The 25138-nt window shown below is 49.2% G+C and overlaps 1 protein-coding gene and 1 long non-coding RNA gene across 3 annotated transcripts in view; both read left to right on the forward strand.

The window, feature by feature from the left end:
• Positions 1 to 25138, forward strand: part of LOC144113186 (protein regulator of cytokinesis 1-like) — a 347115-nt gene that overhangs the window by 181167 nt on the left and 140810 nt on the right. The window lies entirely within an intron of this gene.
• Positions 1164 to 10809, forward strand: LOC144116064 (uncharacterized). Its single transcript, XR_013311711.1, has 2 exons — positions 1164 to 1396; positions 10617 to 10809. It is a non-coding gene; the product is annotated as an uncharacterized LOC144116064 (long non-coding RNA).

Consider the following 25138-nt stretch of genomic DNA (forward strand, 5'->3'; position numbering starts at 1 on the left):
ATCACCCTATGACAATGACTAGTGCCATGTTACACCGTGTGAGAGGAGTTTTTTCTGGAAAAACATATAAAAGTGCGCAAATTTGTATAGTACGCTAAAACGTCATTTCTTGCAGCAGATTGCACGTATGGTTAACGGAATAATGGCGCAGATCAAGCGACAGGACAGCAGGAGAGCACAAACACACACAAGCGTCAACTTACAACTTTATTGTTAGGCTGCCAATATGCCGAATGGGACCTGTTTATAACTATTTTTATGCTGTGAAAAGCATATCTTGCCGTCGCCAGATATATCTGCAGCGCACTCAGGTATTTTATGCACTAGAAGGTCCACGGTCGATTAAAACTTCATGGGAAGTTTTATTCAACCCCTTTAGAGCGACACAGGGGCTCGTTTAGACAAGACCATGCACGGTGCTCATCGTCTGCGTCGCCTGCAATGACGCCTTTTGCGGTAGTTCCCGCTCTTTGTTTATTTATTTACTTGTTTATTTATTTTGCTTGCGACAATAATCGCAGCGTCGGTACCCGAAAATCGCAGCGTGTGAAAAAGGTCTTGCCCTCGCTAACCTCACACCACGGGGGCTTTCACGTGCAAGGGGATTAACCACGGTTGAAGAGGATTATCAGCAACGTACGTCACCACAAAAAGTACAACCCGAAAGCGATAGCATTTAGGAAATTATAAATTTAGTTCAATACATACTCTTCAGCGTGCGCATTTAAATCACAATCGCAAATAAACTCACGATAAAGCACGAGAAACTTACAAGCTATAGATATGGTAGAGCAAAAGTGTGATTTAGACAAATCAACCAATCGACACAGTTCTAGAAAAGAGCGTAGCGCTTACTTTTCTAGATGACTTCAAAAAGCACGCAGGCTGCAGAAGGGAAGCGCTGTTCCAAAAACCCCCATAAACGAAAAATGTGCAATATAAATTGTGCACCGCTATGGCGAAGATACGGCAGGGGATGCAACGCGCGCCTTCTCTGGCCTGCGTTTCGTTTTTTTTTATTTTATTTCATTTCATTTCTTTTATTCTTTTACGGTGGCTGTCGCGCGTGTGCCGCATGGCAAGCACGATGCGGTGTGGGATAGGTTGGCATAAATAGCACGACGGCGCGAAAGTGTGCGCAATTTTTCTCCCGTCGCTCGACATGGAGGCAGGCGATCCGCTGGACTGTTGCTCTTGCGTTGGGATGGAAACGTGTCGTCCGCGCGGGCCCTGAACGGCGTGCAGCAGACGTGGTGAGCTAAAAGGGCGGCTGTGCACGACGACCAGAAGTGGAGGGAATGGAGACGCCGTGTGTTGCACCACCTACGTCACGCACACTGCACACGCTCGCAGAGGATGGCAGCTTTCGAGGAGCTTCGCGCATTAGGACGCAAGAGTACGCGTTGCCAATTTTTGTTACGTGCCTTGTCTTATCTGCTGTGGGATGTGAGCGTTTGTCGCGCTTCAGTTCAAGATTGCTGATCGGAGTAATGGGCCCATGAAAGAAGAAAAAAGAACATATCTGGATGTTTCTTTTATTTGACATTTTCCGTGTCACTAGCAAAAGTGCTTTGAGTCGAAAAGTGATATTGTCTGTCAAAATATCTTACGGGCCCACGTTAACAGCATTCTGCACCATTTAAAAAATAAATATAAAATAGTGTCGCTGAATCGAACATTCAGCTAAAATTGAGCAGCTGTCATTTACATATAACTAAGTGCGTACATGCTGAGTACGAGCAAATAAACTACATGCACAATCTACCTTAAAATTCATGGTAGGGTGAAAACAACGGGTAATTGTTTTTCTAATAGCATTGTGATGGGCAAAACTATGACGCAACGGTCTTAACTGCATTTCCTAATGGAGACGACAACAATAGAATTGAGCTCTCATAGAGTTGCTCAATCCGCTCTCACAATGCACTGGCTCTGCAGCAGACCCAATTGCTCGAAAAGGAGCAGTGTCCAACTCATAATTAGGGAACACACCTTGGATGCCCGTGACGTGGGCTGGAAAAACAGCGCTAACAACTTTGGGCCGCATGCGAGGCGGAACGAAACTATTTTCAACTTCATTAGCAGCCCCGTCTCGAGTCGCTGAAGACTGTCATCGATTTCTGCGGTGGCGAGCACCCACGACAGATCACCGTCCGCGCCGGTATCTGAGGGATTCGTGATGCACTATGCCGGAACGCCGGAGCAGTTCTCGCCCTCTGAAAAAACGGTTTTGGTCGCGTCCTGAGTCGTGAGTGGGGAGGGGACGGTTTATGATGTCGCGCGGCCGCGAAATTTTCTACCCCGTCCCGATGAGTGAGAGGCGAGGGTACTGCAGAAAGGGGGCACCAGATCCCATCACATCATTCACCTTCGCCGGCGGTTCCGTGGAAGCAGAGAGAAATTGTGCCGCACAAGCAACAGCTCTCCCACCCTCCGGGTAAAGCCCGTCCATAACGTTTTCTATCAATAATCCTACGGCGCCTCCTCCTCACATAGCTCTCCAACTTCCGGTCTTGAACAAAAGCAGGGTTGACTTTGGTGGCTACTTTACGACTCCGTCAGGGGACGAAAATTTAAGTTGGGCTCCCTGGCTACTTTCTGACTACTTTGAACTTTTATTCTGGTGCAGTTACTAGCCACATTTTTTTTAGCACCACCGCAAAATTTCGGCGCCTGAGCACTGACGCCCATTGCCAAAGGGTGGGCATACAGTCATGACAGGACTGCGCTTTTTCACTGTGTCGTCATCCACCATACTCCGGCATGGTGTTAATGCCCTTTTTGTGATCCTTGGCATACGGACGCAGCAGGCAGGATAGGTGCCACATTTTTTCCAAAGGCAACCCGGCTATATGGTTTTCCCCTCAGTCTTACAGTGGAGCCCTTGTGCCACCCCCAAGGTCTAAATCTCTGTAAGGCAAGGCGGACCCTTCTCCTCACCTTTGAAGACGTTTTGATTTTTAGGGAAGCCGTAAGGCCTCCACTAAACGAGTGAGAAGCAAACAATGCAGATTGGTAACTTTTTCAAAGACGGTATCTCTACAGCACGGCTACCTAATTCCTTGTTCCTATAAATATTTCCTGACACGTAGGGTTCTAAAGTTTTATAGACACTCTCTCTTCTTTCATGATCTTCGTTTTGTATGCCTTTTTCTGCTGGCAGTCCATCTGGCTTTTTCACGTTGTCTTGTCAGCTCCTCTCGCTTAAAGAGCCCTGTTGATCACGTTGAAGACACCTTCAAAAAAACAGAGGAACGACGCCACTAATTTGCATTTTTCATTATATGCTATTCTTTGCTTTTCACTTGGTATCCTTATAGCAGGAGGTGTAAAGCGCTGAGGCATTAGCTGATTGGGCAAATATACAAGTGAACAAAATTAGGTGCCGTGACATATTAACATCCACCGTGCAACTGATATGACATATTAAAAAGGCTAGCCTTGACTGCCCAGGCTGAGAAAGTAAGGTATTTTTAAGGGGAAGGTTTGGCTGTAAACCTGAGAGGGACTTCGCGCTGAATTTCCTTCCTTGCAAGCTTTCATAAAGTGAAACATAATCTCGAGAAAATACAGGCGAATAGTGCGGACATCAACATCAGCGCGATGCACTGCCATGCGCATTCGTCACATGCTACACAGCGCAATCAGCATTACGATCAGCATAACAGAAGCCGGGCAGCGGCTCTCCACGTCAGACCGCCCATCCTTGTCCACCTGTTGAGATAATGGTTTCGGTATCTTAGGTGCACGCAATCGGTTCCTAGTATGCATGCTCTGTGGCCAGGTTTCAGTTTCAGTTCTATTCTGTGTATTTTGTCGTTACGGCATAAATGACGGTTATATGTTGTCTATAGTGTGCAGTGTCTTTCTGTGCGGAGCATAATATAGTATACCTATACCCAGGGAACTGCGCACAAATTGTGCGACACATTCCTGCTCAAATTCATTCGAAAAGTAAGAAAAATCATTTTTTAATTTCTGACAGTCTGTGTGGCTGTTTAGCGCATATAAGCGCAATATTGAGACTGATAAACAAGCAAATATAAAGGGCACTTTTTTCTAACCGCTTACGGATTTTTAAGAAGGCGCTGATAGTATCATGAATGCCGCCTTCACTGTATACGTATTTGGCATGACACCGAGGCTAGCTGTGGGTGCTGCAGACAGGTGTTCCATATATGTGCATTGTGACGGCTGCCGTGGGCAGCAGGCGCTCTTCTTTGGCAACTGGCATTGAGCTTTGCGGCACGCTTTCTACCGTCAGCGGCCTCGAATAAGCAGCACGGCGACAACGCGCAGATTTTCGCTTTCCGCTTTGGCTCAGCCAAGAATGGAACGGTGTGGACGCTCTTGGCTAGCGAGTTACTCTTTTTCACCAAAAATAATTGCAAAGGAAGTCAACTAACGACTGCTGCCCGGTCGTATCTTGGTGACTAAGTTATGTTAACAACTAATGCACAAAGTGCTTGCCTTCTACCGCCACGTACGCATGCCATGAATCTCTCCTTCATGGATTTCAGCACTCGTTTCACAACCTTCAGGGCTACATTCGCTCATGTCGTGGTGATTCTTTGAAGTCTGCCACGTCTTCAGGTTCAGTTGCGTAGACTTTGTTCTTGACGTAACCCCAAAGAAAGAAATCCCCTGGAGATCGGTCGGGTGACCTCAGTGGCCAGAAGTGGGTCCACCGCGCCCTATCCACTGACCGGTGAAGTTGCTCAGCCCCTTGCACGCGACGATGGAATGCGTAGGCGCCCCTTCGTGCTGAAACCACGAGCCGTGAACTTGGCTTAAGGGGACGGCAGACATTAAATCGTCAACAGCACCACTTACAATGCACGCCATGGATGTCTGAGTTCACTGTTAGGGCTTCTTCTAGTGTGTACGGCCTCACTACTCGATCTGAGTAAATGCCACACCAGACATTCCCTGACCGCGCCGGACTTGGTGGTTGTGTTCTCGGAGCCAGTGCTGGCTCTGATCAGACCGGCAGTGGGCACTGTAGATAATAACTTCCCCATTACAGCAGATGTGAGCCTCGTACGTCCACAGAACTTCCCTAAAGAAGTCAGAGTCTTCATCACTTTCGATCAACGCCCAGTTGCCGAATTCATACCGCTTATTATAATCGTTTTCACTGAGATCCTGATGCAGAGATAAGTGGTAAGGATGAAAATTATGCTTCCTGAGCACTCTTGAAATTGAAGACGAGAATGATCCAACAACCTCGACGATTTGTCGGACGCTCGCTTCAGGGTATGCACGAACGTAGGCGAGAACATTTATCTCGAATTCTTCATTCAGGATAACTCCCTCTGCCTTTCTTGAATGAAGCACACTGGTCCGGAACTGTTTGTGCACTTTGGCGAACAATACGTGTGACGGAACCGCGCGGCCAGTATTCTCGGAGGCGCAGAGTTTTGAGGCAAGCCGAGCATTGCCATTTTTTTAAGCCTCCCCTCAGCCACCGAGTATCGCGGTTGGAGCTTCCGGACAGTTACAACGCAGTCGACATTGCAGTTTTGCGCGTCCTGTGTTCAGGATCGACAGCTGGCAGCAGCGCAGTGAAGTGCACTTTGCAATGAAAAATACTGAATCGCCAGCCAATAGCGTCAACACCGTTCCATTCTTGGCTAACTCAGAGCGGAAAGGGAAAATTTGCGCGTTGTCCCTGTGCTACTTATTCGAGGCCGATGACGCCAGAAAACGCGCCGCAAAGCTCAATGGCAAAGACGAAAGAAGAGCGCGTGCTGCCCACGGCAGCCGTGACAATGCACGGGTCTCTAACACCTCTCTGCGGCACCTACAGCTATAGCCTCGGTGTCGTGTAGGTACTCTACCACAGACGTGTGTCATCGCCATTACGTCAGTCCCTTCCGCAGTATTGTGGCTGGGATTTGCGCCGCACTCTGGACGTCGAGTTTCCGAATCGGATTCGAAAAGGCTGAAGTTTCAATCGCGAATATCTCAATACCTGTTGCAATTAGACACGTGCTGCTGCAGTTTGCATTAGCCTCGAATCGTTACAGTCTGCAAACTTGTGATTGCAATACGCGGCATTAAGTGAAGTACTAAAAAATATAATGACATTCGGTTAATTAATTAAAAATTATGAGACCACTGCGCCACCCGCATTGGAGGAATGCGTAAGTAGTGACGCCTCCTCACCCCTCTTTGCCCCTTTCCCCCCAAATTAATTAAGTTCCGTCATTGCCCATTTTGAGTTTTGAAATTTGGCGCCACACTTTAGCTCCGCCCTCTTCCGGTGTTTTCAAATTTGGTGCCACTCTTGCTCCGGCCCCGCCCATTTTTTGGACATTTTTGGCTCTAATTATTTAACTAAGTACCCCACATGCGCCGCATGACTTTCCCTGCGAGATTTTTTTATGGTCTATCTAATGCAACAGTTCTGCTTATTATATCTCAATTGGTTCGACGACAAGCTCGTGATGACACGAAACCGCGAACATAGCCATACAATGCTTACGCATAAACAACTCTGTCTGCTATGTTCTTATCTTGTGTCCGCCGAGCCAAATACACGTTCAGTGAAGGCGGTATTCGCGATACTATCATCGTCTTTTTAAAAACTGAAAGCAGTTAAAAGAAAAAAAAATACCCTGTATAATTGCTTTCTTTCGAAACTCGTGTACTGACCATTGGTCTAGGGAACCATAATATTTAGGAATGTATTAAAATCGCAAAAAATGATTGTTCACATTATCAGTAACTTTCTTCATAATAGTCACTCGTGGCCTGTTCAAATCAATAGGAACATCCACAGCCTCTTATTTTTATATTAAGATACTTGGATATGCTGATATAAATCCAACTGCAAACACACACATCATTTCTTTAATAATCTTTCCACCACCCACCAGACCTTCTCCTGAACGTTTGGATGTACCTTACAACATACCGTGTTACGGAACAGGTGTGGATGGCAGGCTTAGAGTGAAGATTCCCCACGTACAAAAAAAACAACCTGCGTCTACCTGTGGAATAACCGGTATTTGGAAATGCATCATTAAGTTATTTTTTTTATTTCGCATTTTTTTCTTCCATTTCACTACCTGTGTGCCCAAAGGAATTTTAATGCGTCCTTTAACCTTCCCCTTGTCTTTGTTCATCTTAGGTTGTGATACAAGTACCTGCAACATTTTTCCTGAATGCACCGGGACTGTGTTTGCAATCCTCATAATATCAGGTGTTTCTGAGAAGCCCACTAGTAATTAAAAAAAGGATTTTTGAGATAGAGAAGATTTCTGCGGCATATATAGCAACACTAGTGTTGGCGGACGTAAAAAAACAGGCGAATCATCTTAAACTAGTAAAATAAAGCCGGCTACAAGTCACTAATTTCAATCAGGAGCCTATTAAATCAGGCATTAAAATTTAGTCCGCCACCTCTGGTATTGCCATACCGCAAAGCGGTTCGGTTTACCTCAAAAACTCTAAAAATTAGTGGGGACCTTACCTGAAACACCCGGTATGTGTCAGTTTGTTCTTTATTGACAAGTGTCAGTCATTTCCCACTGTTGCGAAATGTAAAACATTCCCTGCTGCAGCTGCCTATTAATGGTGCGTGGCCCGAGTGAAAACGTTACCGGGGCTATCATGTTGAAAAAAATCAGTAAATAATAAAGGGTAGGTCCGTGGCGTGGGCACACAGCTGTCATACGCTTCCAAAAAATGCTTGAGACCTCTCGCCCAAGCGCGGAAATGTTCACTGTGTTACGCTGGTCCTTTTCATGAGTGAGCAATTGGGCACTGCAACGCTCATCCTGGCATGCTCTCAGGTGACCCGACAACGACTGATAATGAGCTGCTTTTGCAGCAAAAAATGTCAGATATTACACCCGTAGCTGAATAAGTTCCTCTCCTTCTGACCTCCTTGCAGAAATAATTTTTCTGTCTGTCTCAGCTGTCCCGCGCCAACTGCTTCCATCCTCTCCAAACAGATTTAATTTCCTCAAACAGATGTAGCTTTCACTTTGCATAACTTATTAAGCGGACAACGCGTGGAAACGTATAGTCGTGCAGAACATTGACCATTTGACTGACACTTGACCGTATTTTCCAAGCATGCATTGTCGATCCCTTACGCCACACCCCTCCCTTCACCCCCTGGTTCTTTGCCGACACCAGCTGTACGTTCCCCTCCCTTGGCATCCACTCTTACCCCAACGTACCCCTGGTTACCTTGTCTGTGCATGATACCGGTTAAAATCAATTTCCCTCTCTTCAATTGTATTCCTGGCGCACATGTCCAATAACCGATATGAGTGCCAACATCTTGAGCAACACGTAAAGTCGTGGCGCAGACGTACAGCTCAGTATACGTGTGCTAGAAAACACCCGATATGACACTTGGAGGCCCGAATAGTTCAGTTCAAAATAGATGGAACTTTATTAAGAGCAGTCACAGACGGAAATTTGTACATTCTACAGTCTACTGAAAGCAAGCTGGCAGCTCAATGAGTAAACTGTTTCGCTGCTACAGCAATCGGCTACAGTCGTCCAAGTGCGCGTGAGCTATGCAAACACCCAGATTTTTCAGCCATAGGCTGACTGTTCAAACAATGCGGGCAACTCTGCCAGGGCAACCTCGTTCCTCGTGCCCAGGTTGACAGTTTTCATCTGTCAAAAACTGTAAACCTGGGCGCGAGGAACGAGGTTTTCATCTGTCATTCAAAACCCCACAAGCCTATCACCCTAGACAACATCCGCCCCATTTCTCTTACATCCTGTCTAGGCAAGGTCTTCGAGCACATAATTCTTGCTCGGCTAACAACGTACATGGAAGACAACCACCTTTTCCCCCACAGTATGCTCGGCTTTCGTTCGCATCTATCTGCGCAGGACGCCCTACTTCAAATTACGCATGACGTGCTTGGTGATACTATCCCCCACCACACTAAAGCAATCCTGGCAGTTGACCTCACCAAGGCATTTGACAGAATTCGACACGATGCCATCTTACGGGAACTGCAGGCTCTACAGGTAGGCCCTAAAACCTACAATTACGCTCGCGCGTTTCTCTCGGGCCGCACTGCCTCCCTGCACATAGATCAGATTACCACATCCCCTTATACACTCGGAGAGCTCGGAACCCCTCAAGGGGCGGTCCTTTCTCCCCTTTTCTTTAACGTTGCTCTCATCCCCCTAGCTCACAAACTGGCTCTAATCCCACACCTAAAGCATACCCTGTACTCTGATGATATTACCACATGGCCCACTCATGGCTCTGACGGGGAAATTGAGGAAACTCTTCAGTTAGCAGCAGACACCATCTACTCTCACGCGTCATCCATCGAGCTTGAGTGTTCCCCATCTAAGTCCGCGTTCTTCCTAATTAGGCCAAAATCTAGCGCTAACTCGCCCATCCAAATCAATTTAAAAGGATCCCCTATCCCCATCACACCCGCCCTCCGCATCCTTGGCCTCCTCTTGCAGGATTCTGGACGAAATGAACATACCCTTAAAAGGCTCAAGGCCTCCACGCAATCCGTGTTGCACCTTCTACGCCAAGTGTCCTCCCTTAACAAGGGTTTAGACGAAGCGGACAACATGAAAGTAGTGCACGCATTTACGCTTAGCCGCATTCTATACGCTACCCCATATCTCAAATTGAACCGCACGGAAACCGAACGCGCGAACGCAATGATCCGCCTTGCGACTAAGGCAGCCCTAAACCTACCTCGTAGCACTAGCACTGCCAAACTTCTTGCACTAGGCATGCATAACACCATTCAGGAACTAGTTGACGCGCACCTTCAGACACAGTACCTTAGACTTGCCACGAGCGCCACTGGCCGCCATATACTCTCCTCCCTTCGCATCAACATACCCGCTAACCAGTCAACCCTTATACCCATCCCTCGACACATCCATGCACCTCTCGTTGTGAAACCCCTTCCTCGAAACGTCCATCCCAAATATCACATCCCTCGCCGCGTAGCTCGCGCTAATGCCCTCCATAAGTATTATGGGCAAGCCCACGATGCCGTTTGGGTAGACGCCGCATGTACAGCGCATGAAGCTGCAGCAGTTGCCTACAATCCAACCCTACCTCACCCCCTAACTCACCGTCTTCCCTCGGGCTCTACGCCTGAGGAGGCAGAGGAGACCGCCATCGTCCTAGCCCTTGCACATTCGGGCGCCCAATACATCTTCAGCGACTCCAAAACGGCTCTGTCCAACTTTGCCAGGGGCAGGATTCACGCCCCTGCCTGGCAATTGTTGAACACTCCTACCCAAAATTTACCGCGCAGGGTAGAGCTTCAGTGGGTGCCGGCTCACTCTGGGAACCCTGGAAACGAGGCTGCCGTTAAATTGGCCTGAGGTCTGATTTGCCGGGCTCAGGACAGTCTCGATCCAGGATTCTCGAGGGAGGGGGCGCACACCTTTGCGGAGCTCACGCAAATACCCCGTTTGGACCGTCGGACTTACCCTCCTCCCCACCCCTCTCTTACGCACTCCCAACAGATCCTCTTCAGACGCCTCCAGACCCGCTCTCTGTCATCCCCTCAGCTTTTATCCCACTATTGCTGCACATCCCCTGCATGCTCCCTATGCGGTGACCCCCACGCCACACTCTCCCATATCCTTTTCAGCTGCCCTGCTGACCCTCCCCCGCGGGGACAGCACGCCATCTCGAGCTGGGAGGACTGGGAGGTCCTGCTTATGTCTGCAGACCCGACATCGCAGCTTGCTGCGGTGACTCGGGCTGCCGACGTCATGTCCCGGCATGACCTACTTGATGCAGTGCGGGACAGCGCAGTGGCCCAGGGACCCAGCTGGGTCTAAAACTCACTTGCTCAACAAAGTTTTTCTGTCTGTCTGTCTGCTCATCTGCCACTGGTGGCCAGAGATGTCCGCACTGATATGAGATGAGGGACCAAAGAAGGGGCCGTACATAAAATAAGAAACTGAATACTGCTGACTTATATGGAAGCGCCCTTGTCTCAGGTGTGCGAGGATAACGTCCAGATTGCTGGAGTTGGAGTTCAGCTGCCATCTCGTAAAGAAAGACGTCGGTTCTTTTGCCGCTGTCAAGCTGCCCTTGTCTCTTGAAGATGCATCCCTTACGCTGTTCGGGGGTGCGACAGAAGCAGGATGAATGCGAAGCCGTTGTCATCAGTGGTGAGAAATTCTAGCGGGCTCGCATATTATATATTATCGATGTCTCAATCTGTAGCCGCTTGCATCGCACAGACAGCATCACACTTATATGTGGGAGAGAAGATGAGCTTTAAAGTTTCCCCTTAGTGAAAAACGCGCAAAACAGTACCTACACAACAATAAAGATGACTGCCATTGCCCAAATGAACAACCATCATACAAGGACGAGCGTTCCAGCGTCCCCAGCGCAGGCATTTTCCTCTTTTCGTTCGAGTCAGTCAAGTAAGTTTCTGTGTGGTCTATTTTTTATCAAAAAGCACGCACTGGAAAATCTTGTCGCTTAAGGGGTGAATCCGATCGCTTCATGGGGAACTGTTCTCAGCGCGAACAGCGTTGCCGGTAAACAGCTATCCCTGTCTTTTTTTCCGTTCATAGCACAACGCGCGCAGAACCCTTTTGAGCACGGAGTGCATTTTCTCGACACTGTTCGACTGGGGATGATATACCGGTCTGTATATTAGCTTGATATCGCACCTCTTCGAAAAAGGTGGTTGTTAAGGAGCTGGTGAACACGGTTCGCTTATCCGCCTGAATCTCCGCGGAAAAACCGATTCGTGCAAAGGTGCTGAGCAAAGCGTCCACTATGTCTGAATAACTAAGTTCTTTGAGGGGGACTGCTTCAGAGAATTTGTTGCTGGACACAGCATGGTAAGGAGATACTTGTATCCTGATTTCGACTGCGGTAGGGGCCCTACCGTGTCGATCACTAACCGCCGAAAAGGCTCGGTGATCAGGGGAACCAATTTCAGGGGAGCTTTTCATTTGTCTCCTGGTTTCCCGACTCGTTGACATGCGTCACACGACTTCACGTACCGCTCAACGCCATTGAAGCACCCTGGCCAGTAGCACTCCATTAAAAGTCGCTCTTTCGTTTTGTTAATCCCCACGTGTACCGACCAGCTGTTCCCATGACACAAGCTCAGAAAGAGCCCGGTATTTTTCCGGAATTGCTAGCTGATCAAACGTCTTGCCTTTGCGATCTCTGTCGTGCCTGTACAGCAGTCCGCCTTTTTCGAATATCGTGATGTTACGCCTCGCTACGTCCTCTTCCACGGTAGCGTGCAGGCGCCTCCAACTAGGGTCGTTCTTTTGCTCTGCCTTCAACCTCTCTCTGTCTATTTCCAAAAGCCGCGAAAAACTGCGCGAAGTGGGGGCAAATACTGATGCTCCGGTGGGCTCTATTTCCTGCGGTTCCCTTGGCCCCGCAGCTGCGTTGATGTCGCCTGATCTAGGGACAACCTCGACCTCTTGTTCAGCCACTAGATTTGGCTCCATTATTTCAGGTTCTGCTCCGATTTCCGCCTCTCCCTGTCCCGGGTCCTGTGTTAACTGAGCGGCGAGCTGGCGGGTTTTAGAGCGCGTTAGTGCCTGTACTTTTCCATCTCCAAAGATCTGTCCTCGCTCACGCAACAGTCGGTCAGACCGGTTTCAGAACAGATAAGGATATTCCAGCGGAACTGTTTTCGAGACGGCTGCCTCCGTCATCAGTTTTTCCAAACGGGCCTGAAATCTCAACCCTTGCCATAGGTAAGCAAACACTGTGTTCCTCCAAAAACCTGTTTAATCCACGTTACTTCTCCCGTGAAATTCTAAGACGTAACATAGGATGGGTCCACTACATCCATCGTAGCCGCACTGTCCCTGAGCACCTTACAAGGCTTGCCATTTACCCCTAACTCATGAAGGTAGAGGCGAAGCAGTTCTAGGTTTTCATCACTACCGTTTACATACAAGAACACCATTCGCTGGTTTCTACATCTTGCAGCGATGTGCCCTTTTTCCTGGCAGTTATAACACCGCAACGGTTGCCTGGCCTCGAACTCCTTTTTCCGCGCCTTTTCTACCCCTTCGTCCTTTGTTTGACTACCGCTCTTCTCTGAAGCATTTTCGGTGACCTTTTTTTGTGTTGAACCCTGTGCCACGTTTCCATTTAGATACGGTCGTCTAGAAGAAAAATACGTTCCTGAGTTAGTTCCTCTTTTTGACTGGCCTTCCTCCGCATTCGCCTTTCTCCGCGTGGAGAATTCGTCTGCGAGTTGAGCTGCTCGCTCGACTGTCTCTACCTTTTCTTTGTCCTGCACCTAGAGTTTTACGGATGGTGGAATGCTGCGGAAAAACTGCCCCAGACAGTCGCACTCAACTGCCTTGTTCTTGCTTTCGTACACGCCTGCCCCCTTAAGCCACTCTACAAGGTTGTTTTTCAATGTGTACGCAAACTCCGCATAATCCTCATTGCTTTTTTTTGTTCCCTCCCTAAAACGCTGCCGAAATGCCTCATCTGAAAGGCGATATTTCTTCAGTAGAGCGTATTTCACCTTGTCATAATTTTCCGCATCCTTTACGCTAAGTCTGGCGATCACATTAGCCGCCTCGCACGGTAAAAGACCTAGAAGGCGTTGTGACCACAAGTTCTCGGCGATTTTCTCTTTTGGCACGCCCTTTCATATGGTGAATTCCAATCGCAGGCCCGGAGCGGTCTGCACGCTCTGTGACAGGGCGCCTGAATCCGGCGCAGAGCGCGTGTCCTGAAATTGCGATTGGAGTACACTTGCTCTGGCCAGAGCATGCAGGCCAGAGCATGTAGGACGCCGCTATCGCCGCTGAAAAAGAACGTCACGCAAACTTCCGGTCGGATCCGCCGATTTCGGCGGAGCAGTCCCGACTGCTCGACGGAGCAATCTCGGCTCGGCAACCGCTCCCTGTCTACGGTTGGAAGACGCGATCCGTGCCTCAGATCTGCGTTTGGAACACAGTTGCTCCGAAAAGAGCAGGAAACGTTGCTCCAGAAGTGCTCCAACTCTGCGATTGGAAGTCACCAATAGTTAATTAGGTAGAGACCGACGTCTTCGCCAATCTTGTTGGGATACATCCAATTGTCTGTACGGTGATACTCTACCCTGTTTAATCTATCATGAATGTTTGCTCCCCCGTTTTGGGCTGCCAGACGCGGGCTTTCGAGTTGGAGCTCCATCATTTTCAGTTGTCTCTGTTCGGCGGCTTGCTTTTTTTTACCATCTGCTTTCATTTTTCTTTCTCTGCTTTCTTTTTTTGCCATTCTAGCTCTTTTTTGCCAACTCTTCACCTATCAGCAACAGCTCTTCCTTACCAACCTTCCTGAAGTCCATGATCGCTGCCCCAAATGGTGGCTTTGCCCATTCACTAATGTTCTATGGTTCTGTGCAAACTACACTGTGCTACACACACCCGATTACCAGCAGTTCAAACTTTTTACCAAGAGTTTAAAGCCTGGTGAATAATAGAACAAAGACAAAGCGCTCACCCGTACATGCGGAACGCTGTTACCTGGTCCATCCCAAGCGCTGCCAACCAGTTGTTGAAGGTGGGGATCGGGGTCGCTTCTCGACACAATCTCGGTCAAGATGACGCCCGCTCCGACCCGGACAGGAGTGCCGCTGAGTGAAGGGTTCGTTAGTGGAGAAAGAAGACGGTTTATTTTACATACCTAAAAGCTTTTGAGTTCAGAAGTGAGCTGCTTCAACTGCACCTGCAGTCCAGCTTTATAGACCTCCTGCATGTTTGTAAACAAACGAGGTGGCGCTGCAGTCGCTAGCGAGCTCGTGGTAGGCAAAAGGTCGGGGAGTGGCGTCGCGGATAGGTGTTGAGCGCGGGTTTTCAAGGCTTGTAGGCGCGTTTCCAGTTTCTGCGAATCATAGCAATGGTCGATGCTTCCAACTTAGTAATTTGTTGAAGTACACGAGCTCGCGTTGGCCACGTGCGGCCTATAAAGAGAAATAGTTTGCCACTGTATTGTGTATTTGGTTAGTAGTAAACATGTAGAAAGCGTTCCTGCCGTTTATGCGCTAGGCATTGAATAAAACAAGTTTTGACACTGTGCACTAGCCGGAATGATTTTACTTCGGGATAATAGTGAGGGGAAGTACTGGCCTTGTTTCGTCGGAGCAGACATGCGCTCATCGTCTGCTGACATACGTACGTGTCGCGCTGTGCGAAAAGTGGGGACAGCCTCGTGTCCCTCATCTCCTGTCTCGCTTAGCGCTGTTTTTAGCCGCATGACCACGCACCAGCCAGGCCGACTTGTCCTCTTATTAGGCTGGTCGATTTGGTGAAAATTTTTTATTTCTAGAATTATTTTCTTTCCTAGCCCTGAAGTCTAGTTTCGTGACGAAAAATTATAGCAAATTATTGAGTACAAATTTATAAAATACGCTTTTTAGAAGTGTGGTCGTCAAAAATTGTTAGGCAATTTCTTTGATTTCAGTGCCGCATTTCTTTGACCAAAGCGAAAGTGAAGATGCCATAAACGAGGGAATAAACTTTAAGGTTCGTTTTGTGACCTCTCACATTTTCTGCGACTGGATCACTCACCTTCGTAATTCGCATGAAAATCAAATGATTCCATTTGTCGCAAACTATTCCTGAGACGTTGAGGAGCGTAATAAATCTCTCGATTTTTTCTCTACACGTGCAGTACTGTGTTAGTTATTTCTTGTAAGAAGCGTTTTCATGTAACTATGCATGCATAAGTACTTATCATATAGAAAAAGAACTAATCGCGTCAACGTAATGAACAGGGCTTTATGTACATGCTGGCATAAAAAAAACCGAACTATCTACTAAATTATTTGAGACCTTGGGGGGACTTGACGACGGTGTTAATTATAATTACCCAGAACTGCACCAGGTATAGCTATAAATAAAGGGAATTAGTGAAACTAGCGTAGGAATTTCATATTTGCACCAAGTTTAGTTACATATCGCATGCATGAATAACGAAAACACTTTTCATTGCCGCGTCCCCTCTCAATCTCGCCACGTGTCTGTTAGTAGCACGCCTTCGGCTGCTTCTTTCCAAACAAGCTTCGCGATCATGTACTACCTCATGAAACATGACACATGCATGATGCAATGTAAAAGCATATGGCGTTTAGCACACTTAAGGTACGCTATCCTAAGCACACCAACGCGACCGCGCAAGATTGACACAACTTACCAGACTTCTTTCTACTCGAATGAAATAATTACCTCGTCATATCAAGAAACAGTTTCAAGTAAATATTGAATGTCATAAAACGCGCCATTAAAGCATGGTGTGCTATTAACAAAAAAACGCATTACTTGGGGGCGAGTGAACCTGTCGGCGCCCCGTGCACTCCGGCTCAAGGTGATAAGTACGTGTGCAGCTGCATATGTCTTTTTTTTTTCCTTGAGAAATTATCAGCCTACTATCCTGAAGTTCAGGTGAATGAACGCAGTAACTCGCAAGTTGTTAAGTGCATTGAGTGGCAGTGCCTATCGACTCCCAGACTTCGCGCTTTACTACCGCGGCCCAGTGCCTGTTAGCCAGTTTCCGAATGCGGCATTTATGCGCGAGAAACCTATCGAGGCTAATTTAATATTTTTATGCTACTACGCGGATCCAGCAGTGACGCAGCTGGTCAATACATGTTGCTTCTGCAGTGCACAGGCTTGAAGCAGCTGCCGGTAGCTGCGGCAGCTGCTGTAGGCACGGGCAAGCGGAACCTGTTTTGCCTACCATGCGAAAGTCGCTGCTAACATCAGCGCCACCGCATCTTCGTGACGTTGCGGGGTGAAGGAGGTCCATACACTGCGTCTTCCCTAAATTCCCCAGGTAGGGGAAGCCCTCGCCGTGGTGGGTGCGGCCAAAACTCACTTTCCATACAAACAGGCACCTCTGCACACATGGACATGCCCCTGGCATTAGTTGAGCACGAGGGAGAGGGGTATGCGGCCAGGACCCCGCCGGGCTGGTAGGGACGTCAGCTGGTCGGCCCGCTCTCCGCCGATCGGCGAACTTCGAACAAGCCTAGGCGCAAAGCCGGAGCGCCCCGTCGGGAGATAATCCCCAGTGGTTGTGACATTGTTGATGGCTGGCGAAGCCTGTGGACGAGCCGCCGTGGCGATCCGTTCTCACGTCGGTGTTGTGTCCTGGAAGCCAGGGGTAGTCGGTTCGGTAGAGACGCCGGGGAAAATCAAAAGACAGCCGGAACCACTTCGCTGGCGGCGGCGACGACCCCTTAAAGGGATTTTCGCAGAACCCTGCTCCCCGCTTGTTCCACGCCACGACCGGGCGAGTGTGGTAAATGCGCCCCGCAGAGACCTGGCGAGAGATGCTATCTTGGTGGCAATCTCGGGACCCGCTGGTGCCAATCTTAATACCAGCTGGCGTCAATTCCTAATAGAGCCTGGGCCAAGTGCGCACCGTTCTCCCATGCTCCCACTAGTAGATGTACACCTGCTCCATGCGAAAGGTACGTCTTGCTGCAGGCTATAAGGCACCCGCTTCTCAGTATCCAAGCAAGTAGAGCGATGTTCGGGCTGCAAGACGACCGCGGCTGTTGCAGCTCAAACATTCCTCGGTGCTGCGCCATGGAAGCAGCACTTACAGCAGTGCAGCGGCGTACGCCGTCGAAGCGCTGCCGAGAACCGTGGGTGCGCGTGCAGGGTCAAGTGGAAGCACCCTGTCGCCGCACCAAGCGTTAACGTTGCAGTCTGCAAAACACACCGATCCTATCGGTTTCGGCTCCGAGCTCCGTGTCGTCGCACAGCGACGCAGGGCAGGAGGAATGCTTGCGACTCGAAAGATGCTCTGCTTGAACGGGTCATTCGCTCTGGCGACTGGTGCGGAACGCCACCCGGGGGCACGAAAGCGGTGAGCTGCCCTAGAGGGAAGGCAGCTCACTTCATCTTTATTTTTCTGGTGATTTACCATGCGATTTACTTTTTACCATGCCAAGATTTCAGGTATTTCGTACAAAAGTGCGGTTTTGTACACAAAACGGTTATGAGTGCGAAACAAAAATTCAAAACTAGTGATGCCTTTAGAACGCATCGATTCCAAACTTTTGCCGACCGGTTGGTACAAGTTTTGCGTTCTACAGCAATAAAAAATATATTTATGAGAAGCACTCCGTTTTGGAGGTTATTTGTTTCGAAAAGTATCGGCTACGTAACTAAGACCAGCTTTGGCAAGCAGTAGGAAAACAAGCATACACAGCTGTTTCCTCATTCCTCGTACATTACCAGTACCGCCGCATTCTATGTGCCTGCAAGAAATAATGGGCAGATTTAGGAAACGCGCATCGCGGGCAACGTATACGCGTCCCAGTGAATCGTCATATCCGAGAACGGCTTTCCGTACAGTCGATTAAAATATTTTTTTCGGACCTTCACGAACTCTTGGCGGTGATTTGTAAATGTGTCGTCTGTACTCAGCTGGAGCAGAAATGGGCGCGTTTTCCCGGAACGCGTGGCATCTTTCAATTCGATGTCTGATGTCACACTTCCCCCTGCGTGCAAGGGCCCGTAAGCGACGTCCAGGAAATTGTCAAGGACGCCCCTTTTCATGAAGCGATGAAAGGTCCTTTTTGGGTGTTATACAGAACTAGCTTATCAGGTTCATTTCCTGAGCCGTCACAAATGTGTGGGCTAGTAGAGAACCTGCACGTTTACCTTACGTTCCTAACTGATTTCTTTTTACGCACCCTCATCTTTGTCTAGGCTGAACCAAAAACTGTTAAAGCTGCTCATTAAAGGACTCGACTTCATAAACCATGACGCCTCCCTAAGACTTCTCCGGATCAGACTATGTAGTCTTGATATGCCCACTCCGACATATACCTGCATGCAGCTGGTACTTCCGGTTCGCCAGCGACTCTATTCTCCGTTCGGATTACCTTCCCAGTACCGCTCATCTTGGCGTGCCGCTCACGTTGTTGTTGTTTGCCGCTCACGTGCTACCGGGAGTGATTACATTTCTTTTTTTCTTTCCCCTTTTATTGCACCGTACTGCTGCCACCTATGACCTCTTTCAGAGTAAGAAAAGGTCATCTACAGCCTGTTGGTCCCCTTCAACCTATAGACTTACCTCTTAACCTGTTTCTTACGTTGGCCTCGACTTACAGAGTCCTTTCCCGACGTCCCATACAAACAATAACTGGATTGACATTGCAGCTTACTGGGCGAACAGGTACGATGTGACACACCCGTTAGCCAGAAGGCATGGTACCGCATTTGCAGAGTTTGTTTTGCAAGACATTCTTCACCATGGTGCTACACGAGTGTTAGCGATCGAGGTCGCTACTTTCTGACGGAACTAAGCGATGATATCTTCCTCTTGCATTACATCCGCACAAGCTGACAAACTATGGTCCCCAAACCGATGGTCTTACTTAACATCTCAATTGAACATTCACCGATTTGCTGTGAAGCTACATCTCTACCGAGCAGTGCTTGAGGCATGGTTCTACGTTATGTTACGTTCGTCTAGAAGTCTTCCCGCCGCAACACCGCCGCCTCAATCCCACAGTACGCACGACATGCCATCGCGCAATGCCACCACGCGAGACATCATTTGCACCAGCCGCCTGCGCCTGCCTTTCCACGTCATAAACCTATCTTCAGTCAGTTCACGACCGCTGATATCGGCAAGCCCATTTCCCACCAGGCTGGCTCTACCTTCGGTGGTGTCCATATCGCCCAGTCGGACTATATGGGAAATCCTTTCCCTGTACAATGGCCGTCACCTCGTGGTCCGGAAGTCAGCTGAAGTGATACACGAAATTGCACCACTCGATTCTCCAAAGTGGTCCACCTCCCCCGCGGCTGGTGCGGTTCATAGTGTTCACCTTTTAAACCTTACGCAGCTGTTGATCCGCTTTCAGATTAGCGCCGGGGAGGTTGTCTCACGACGATGCATGCGGAAAACGATGAAGAGCGGTTCTTGTTCAAGGTGTTTCTTGCGTAACTAGCTGTTGGGGGGGGGGGGGGGGGCAAATGTGCCTGTTTTACTTTGTGTTGCAAATTATCCAATACAGTTTTTCTTTTAAAAACTGTGAAAGATATTTTGCTGCGGTCTCTGAATAAGGATTTTTCCCCAAGGCTCGCAATCCTGAAAATTTTCAAATTAAGGGAAAATATTGACAATTTAACTAACCTGCTTTTTTAGTCTGAGATTTTAAAGCATAAGGCTATATTGCAAATTGAAGGTTTTTAAAATAGAAAATCAACTCGGTTTTAAAATCTCCAAGTCCGGACTGTGGTTCGAAATGTCGAAAGTGAAAATATGGTTTTGAAGACTATAGTTAGGTTGGTTTTCCTGTGCCGCTAATTGATCAAATGAAGTCAGTTGAGTATTAAGCAGAGAAAATAATAATGCAGTTCATACATGTTATGATGTATAAGATGCTAGCGTTGTATCCGTGTCAGCACCACGTTTAGCGAAACAATCTGATGAATGCGCAACATGGGAAAGTCAACCGGAGTGCGTTCGCTGATACGTTTTTTACTTTGGATATATCTCGAACCATATTGCCATTTTGAAAATATGGAAAAAAAGCCCTCTTGAAGTCAGTTTTCGCGGGCTTCAACTTCGCAATATAAACCTGTACCCTGAAGGCAAAAATATTAGTTCGCTTATATAATTTTAGGTGATTATTCGTCTATAGTTGTGTTTTATTACCTAAATACTGTAAGCCTTATAGCATACGCAATCTACGATCACAGACCCCGCCGTCGTATTTCACGGCTTTCAAATGAAATACCTCTACACAAAAATCTCAATGCACACGATATATTTCCCCCTACCTGATGATATCTTCACGCTGTACAGTTCACAGATGCACAGCGACGCAGGGCAAACATGTTATAATGCGGCGGGTCGGGGGAGGGGGCGAAACACGCGGTATCACCCTACTGACTGCGCTGTTTTTGCCACAACGCTCCATGCACACACTCGCGAAGACACCATGGCTTGAGAGACAAACCAGTATCGATGTGTCTTTCTCCTTGATAAATAGAAAGCTCAGTACATTAGTTTTCCGACGAGAAATTCCTCGATAGAACTTAAAACCGCACATATCCTACGGCGTATTCTTCGTCCTCTTTGCCAAAGCCTGCGCCACGATCCTCTCCTTACCCTGCCCCCATTAGGACTCCACCCGTCCGGCTTGGAATTTATACCGGAGGCGAAGTTCATTCGTAGGGGTCAGTGGAGGAAGCGTCGTGGAGGATGGGCGCGATGCCTTTCCCGAAGGGTCCAACACCGGTCGCTCCACACGCTCATCTTTCAGCCAACCTTGGTCATTTAGAAACGATGCGGAATAAAACCAAGAAGCTGACACTCAACGTCCTGCACAAGGGGCAGCTGTCTTGCGAAGCCTCCAGCATTCGGCCACCCCAGACATTGGTCTGTCTGTCGGTTATTGCTGACTGTGGGCACGACAACGAAGATGACGCGGCAGCTGCAACTTGACGTCTCTTTCGCCGTGCCTCGATCTGATGTCCCGCTGGCCATCACCATTAGCAGACGTGGTGCGCTCCTTCTGCAGGCGGTGCACAAGTTCTTCCTCATCTTCCATGGCACCACGAAGGCCAGATGGCGAAAGCGCAGCGGGAGCATCGTGAGCGGAGTCTGGGGTAAGACGAAGGAGTCGTGTAGCAGCCTTGGCCAGTGGCAGGTGATCAATTTCTTCCTCGCATCCTTTGACAGCATGGAGGTAGTGAGGCGCAAGTACTCCAGTTGCATCGTCAGTAGGACCAAACGTGAGGCGGGAGGAGACTGTAATAGCATCAGGAACAAGTTGTTGCAGGAGCTCCACTAGTTCTGGATGTTCAGTGACCTTGATGGCAGTTGGCGAAAGCGCACAGAACTCATCTGTACCAAGGTTTGTCATGAGGCCGAAAACTCCATCAACGCCGTGCACAAAGCCTTCCTGCAGGACGTCGAGATCTTCCGCATCTGCGACTGCGGTTAGTCCAGTTGGCGCAAGTGAACGAGATGGCACGATAGCAGCAGGGCCTGTCGCTAGTTGAAAGAGACGAAGAGTAGAGCAGTGGGTAGCCGGCAGCTCGAAGTGGTCATTATTCAGAAGCCGATTACGTGGGCCGCGTGCCAGCAGTACAAACACACCTTGGACGTAGACAGCCATGACACAGGTCCCGGCGTCTGCTGTAGGCCGGAGAAGGTGTTCATACTGTCCGTAGTGCTCTTTTTTATCGCCGGGCACACGTTTTTCGTATAGATAAGGATGGGTAAGGTGCATGTTTCTGTGCGTGAAATCGCTGAGGTGTTCTGGAGCCTGGGCCAAGTGCGCAGCGTTCTCCCATGCTCCCACGAGCACAGGTACACCTGCTCCACGTGAAAGGTACGTCTTGCTGCAGGCTATAAGGCACCCGCTTCTCGGTATCCGAGCAAATTGAGCGATGTTCGGGCTGCAAGACGACCGCGGCTGTTCAAGCTCAAACATGGCTCTGTGCTGCGCCATGGAAGCAGCACTTAAAGCAGTGCAGCGGCGTACACCGTCGGCGCTCTGCTGAGAACCGTAGGCGCACGAGCAGAGCCAAGCGGAAGCACCCTGTCGCCGCACCAAGCGTTGACGTTGCGGTCTGCAAAACATACCTATGCCCTCTGTTTCGGCTCCGAGCTCAGTGTCGTCGCACAGCGAAGTAGGGCAGGAGCCAGGCTTGCGACTCAAAAAAAGATGCTCAGGAGTCAGGGCTCGTTCGCTATGGCGACTGGTGCGGAACGCCGCCCAGGGGCACGAAAGCGCTGAGCTGCGCGAGAGTGACGGCAGTTCTCTTCATCTTTCTCTTCCACGCGATTAGGTATTAAAAGTCGGCCAGATGCCGGTTTCATGTATTGTGTGAACGCAGGATTTTGGGCGCCTTTGTTTACTGCCCAGAAACGGGACAGGTACCTTGTCTTGTGCTGTAGTGTTTCTGCCATTCATTATCTATAAGTGTCGCCTTCTGGGGATCTGTCTGCTTTCGGAGTAACAACTTTCGTGATTTGCTTCACTTTTTCTCTCTCGTAGTTTTGCTGCTCTCCCTCGCACGTTCTTCTTAAAGGGAAGCTGATGAGCCGTGGGCGTCTGGACGTGGGCAAGCTTATGATCCACGAATACAGTTTTTTTGTCGATTTGATTCCTACAGGAGCCGGCAATCGCCGATAAAAAGAAATACTTATGGGGACACTTAAGCTTCCCTTTAATGGTATGACGCGATAGCGTTAATGAGACCCTTCAGCGGCTTGGGGTCCTCTGTGCGTATCACTTCGCGCAGATATTATTTCTTTCAGCATAAACGCTTAACCATCTTTTAAGAGCAGACTGCGATAGAATTAGAGATGCAACCCGTGCAGCTACTCTTTCTCTGTCGTCTTCAGGTTCAACCTACATTAGTCATTCTCTACCTTACCTTCATAGACAGCGGGGAGTCCCCATACCTCTCTTGGCGCAGTGGTGCAGCGGTAAGGCAATGCGCCACTGTCCCGGCAGGTGTCTGTTTCAAACACAACTACCGATGGGACTTGTGACACCCAGGTTGCTCTTCACTTTCGCTCCTAACCATTAGACACCTTTAGCATACCGTGTACCATGTTACCGTTACCGTTACCGGAGTAGCTGGAGCCCGCCCACTGCCGGTGTGCATGCGCTGATTGGTCCAGGTGCTCGAGGGGCGCGGAGCTGTCGGGTACCTGGCGCCATCAAGACGATTTTCGCAGGCGCATTGGCTGCGCGTGGGCTTCCGGTACTCCGGTATCGGTAACGGCAACACGGTACACGGCATGCTAAAGGTATCTATTCAACTGCCACCTGCCACGGTAGGCAGGTTGTGATAACTTTGTAAGGTCACGTTACCTAGGTTGCAGGTGGCAGCGACGGTGCAGTCCTTGTCTAGTCCGGCCATGCCAGCGGAAACCAGCGGCGGGATGTCAGCACTTGGGTCCCTCGTTTCCCCGTCTCCGCCAGCCGCGCTCACTTCTGTGCGTCTGCCGTTCGACTGAGACCGGGATCGGATGCGATAGGCTGCGCTGATCTTGGTTCTCTCTTCAAGCTTAATAAGGAGTGTTGACGGAGCAGTGCAAGTCCAAATGAAACGTCGGGCTGATCAAGCTCGTGGTGTGAACAGCCTTCCGTTGTACGACCACTATCGGTTGGGACGACGCCAGCTTTCACTGCTACTCGCCAGATAACAGGCTAGGAGCGCAGTATGTTGCGGCATTGATATGTGAAAAATTCAAACTTTCGCGAACAGTGTGCACCTCGGATCACTTCCGTGACAATGATACCAGATACCTTCTAGATAATGTGTCCACTGGGGTTGCTAACGAAGTCAGCTGCACAGGAGCACGGCCATGTAAGAGTACTCGGCGTAGCGCAAGTAGTCCCCGGCTTCGCTTGGTCGTCGACGCGGCCGCAGTCGAGGTGCATTGAAGGAGAAACCACTAAGGCTCATACGCTTGTAAGGGCAGTGTCGCAGGATGTGGCTGGCATTCCTGCAGTGAAAGCACAATGAACGGTTTTCTTGGGTTTTCCAGGCGTCGCACATCCTGCGGCTTGTGTGTGGATTGTGGATCGTAGATCCGTATCGTAACATGGAACGTATTCTAGGGGGCAGCGTTCTAGCACGGCTGGTGCATGTCGAAGAGGGCTTGGGGCGTCTCTTAGGGGCCTACGATTACGTACTGCAGCGCCGTAAATCATAGCTTAGGCTTCCGTTAAAGTCGGCGATGAAGGGCGAGCCAAGCATATCGCGGACTGCCTCGCGGTTGATGTTAGCGTCGCTACCATAAGTGGGTAGGAAGATGGTAGCAGCGGATGCAGCTATTCCCGAACAATCTCGCGGATGACATTCCGTAGGTTGTTTCCTGTTGTAGGCGTGCCGTCTGAGTAGCTTGCTGAGAGCACTTGGACCGATCGGTTTTACTGGTGGGTGCGTTCAGGAGGCTCCTTGACGGTCGAAGCCCCTTCGGTGAATTCTGGGGCAGTTTTGGGCAGTTCGACAGGCAAACAGTGGCCTTTATTTACGCTGCACATTAGCACGTTCCCTTCTTTTTTCCTCGGCCATATCGGGATCGGCGCGGCGAAAAAGATGCTTCATCTCTGCGACATGAGCGAAGACGCGGGCTCGTACGGAAGTTGAATCTTCGACTGAAGGATGCAACTGAGCTCTT

Source organism: Amblyomma americanum, chromosome 1 (assembly GCF_052857255.1).
Source record: "Amblyomma americanum isolate KBUSLIRL-KWMA chromosome 1, ASM5285725v1, whole genome shotgun sequence".
NCBI classification, from domain to species: domain Eukaryota; kingdom Metazoa; phylum Arthropoda; class Arachnida; order Ixodida; family Ixodidae; genus Amblyomma; species Amblyomma americanum.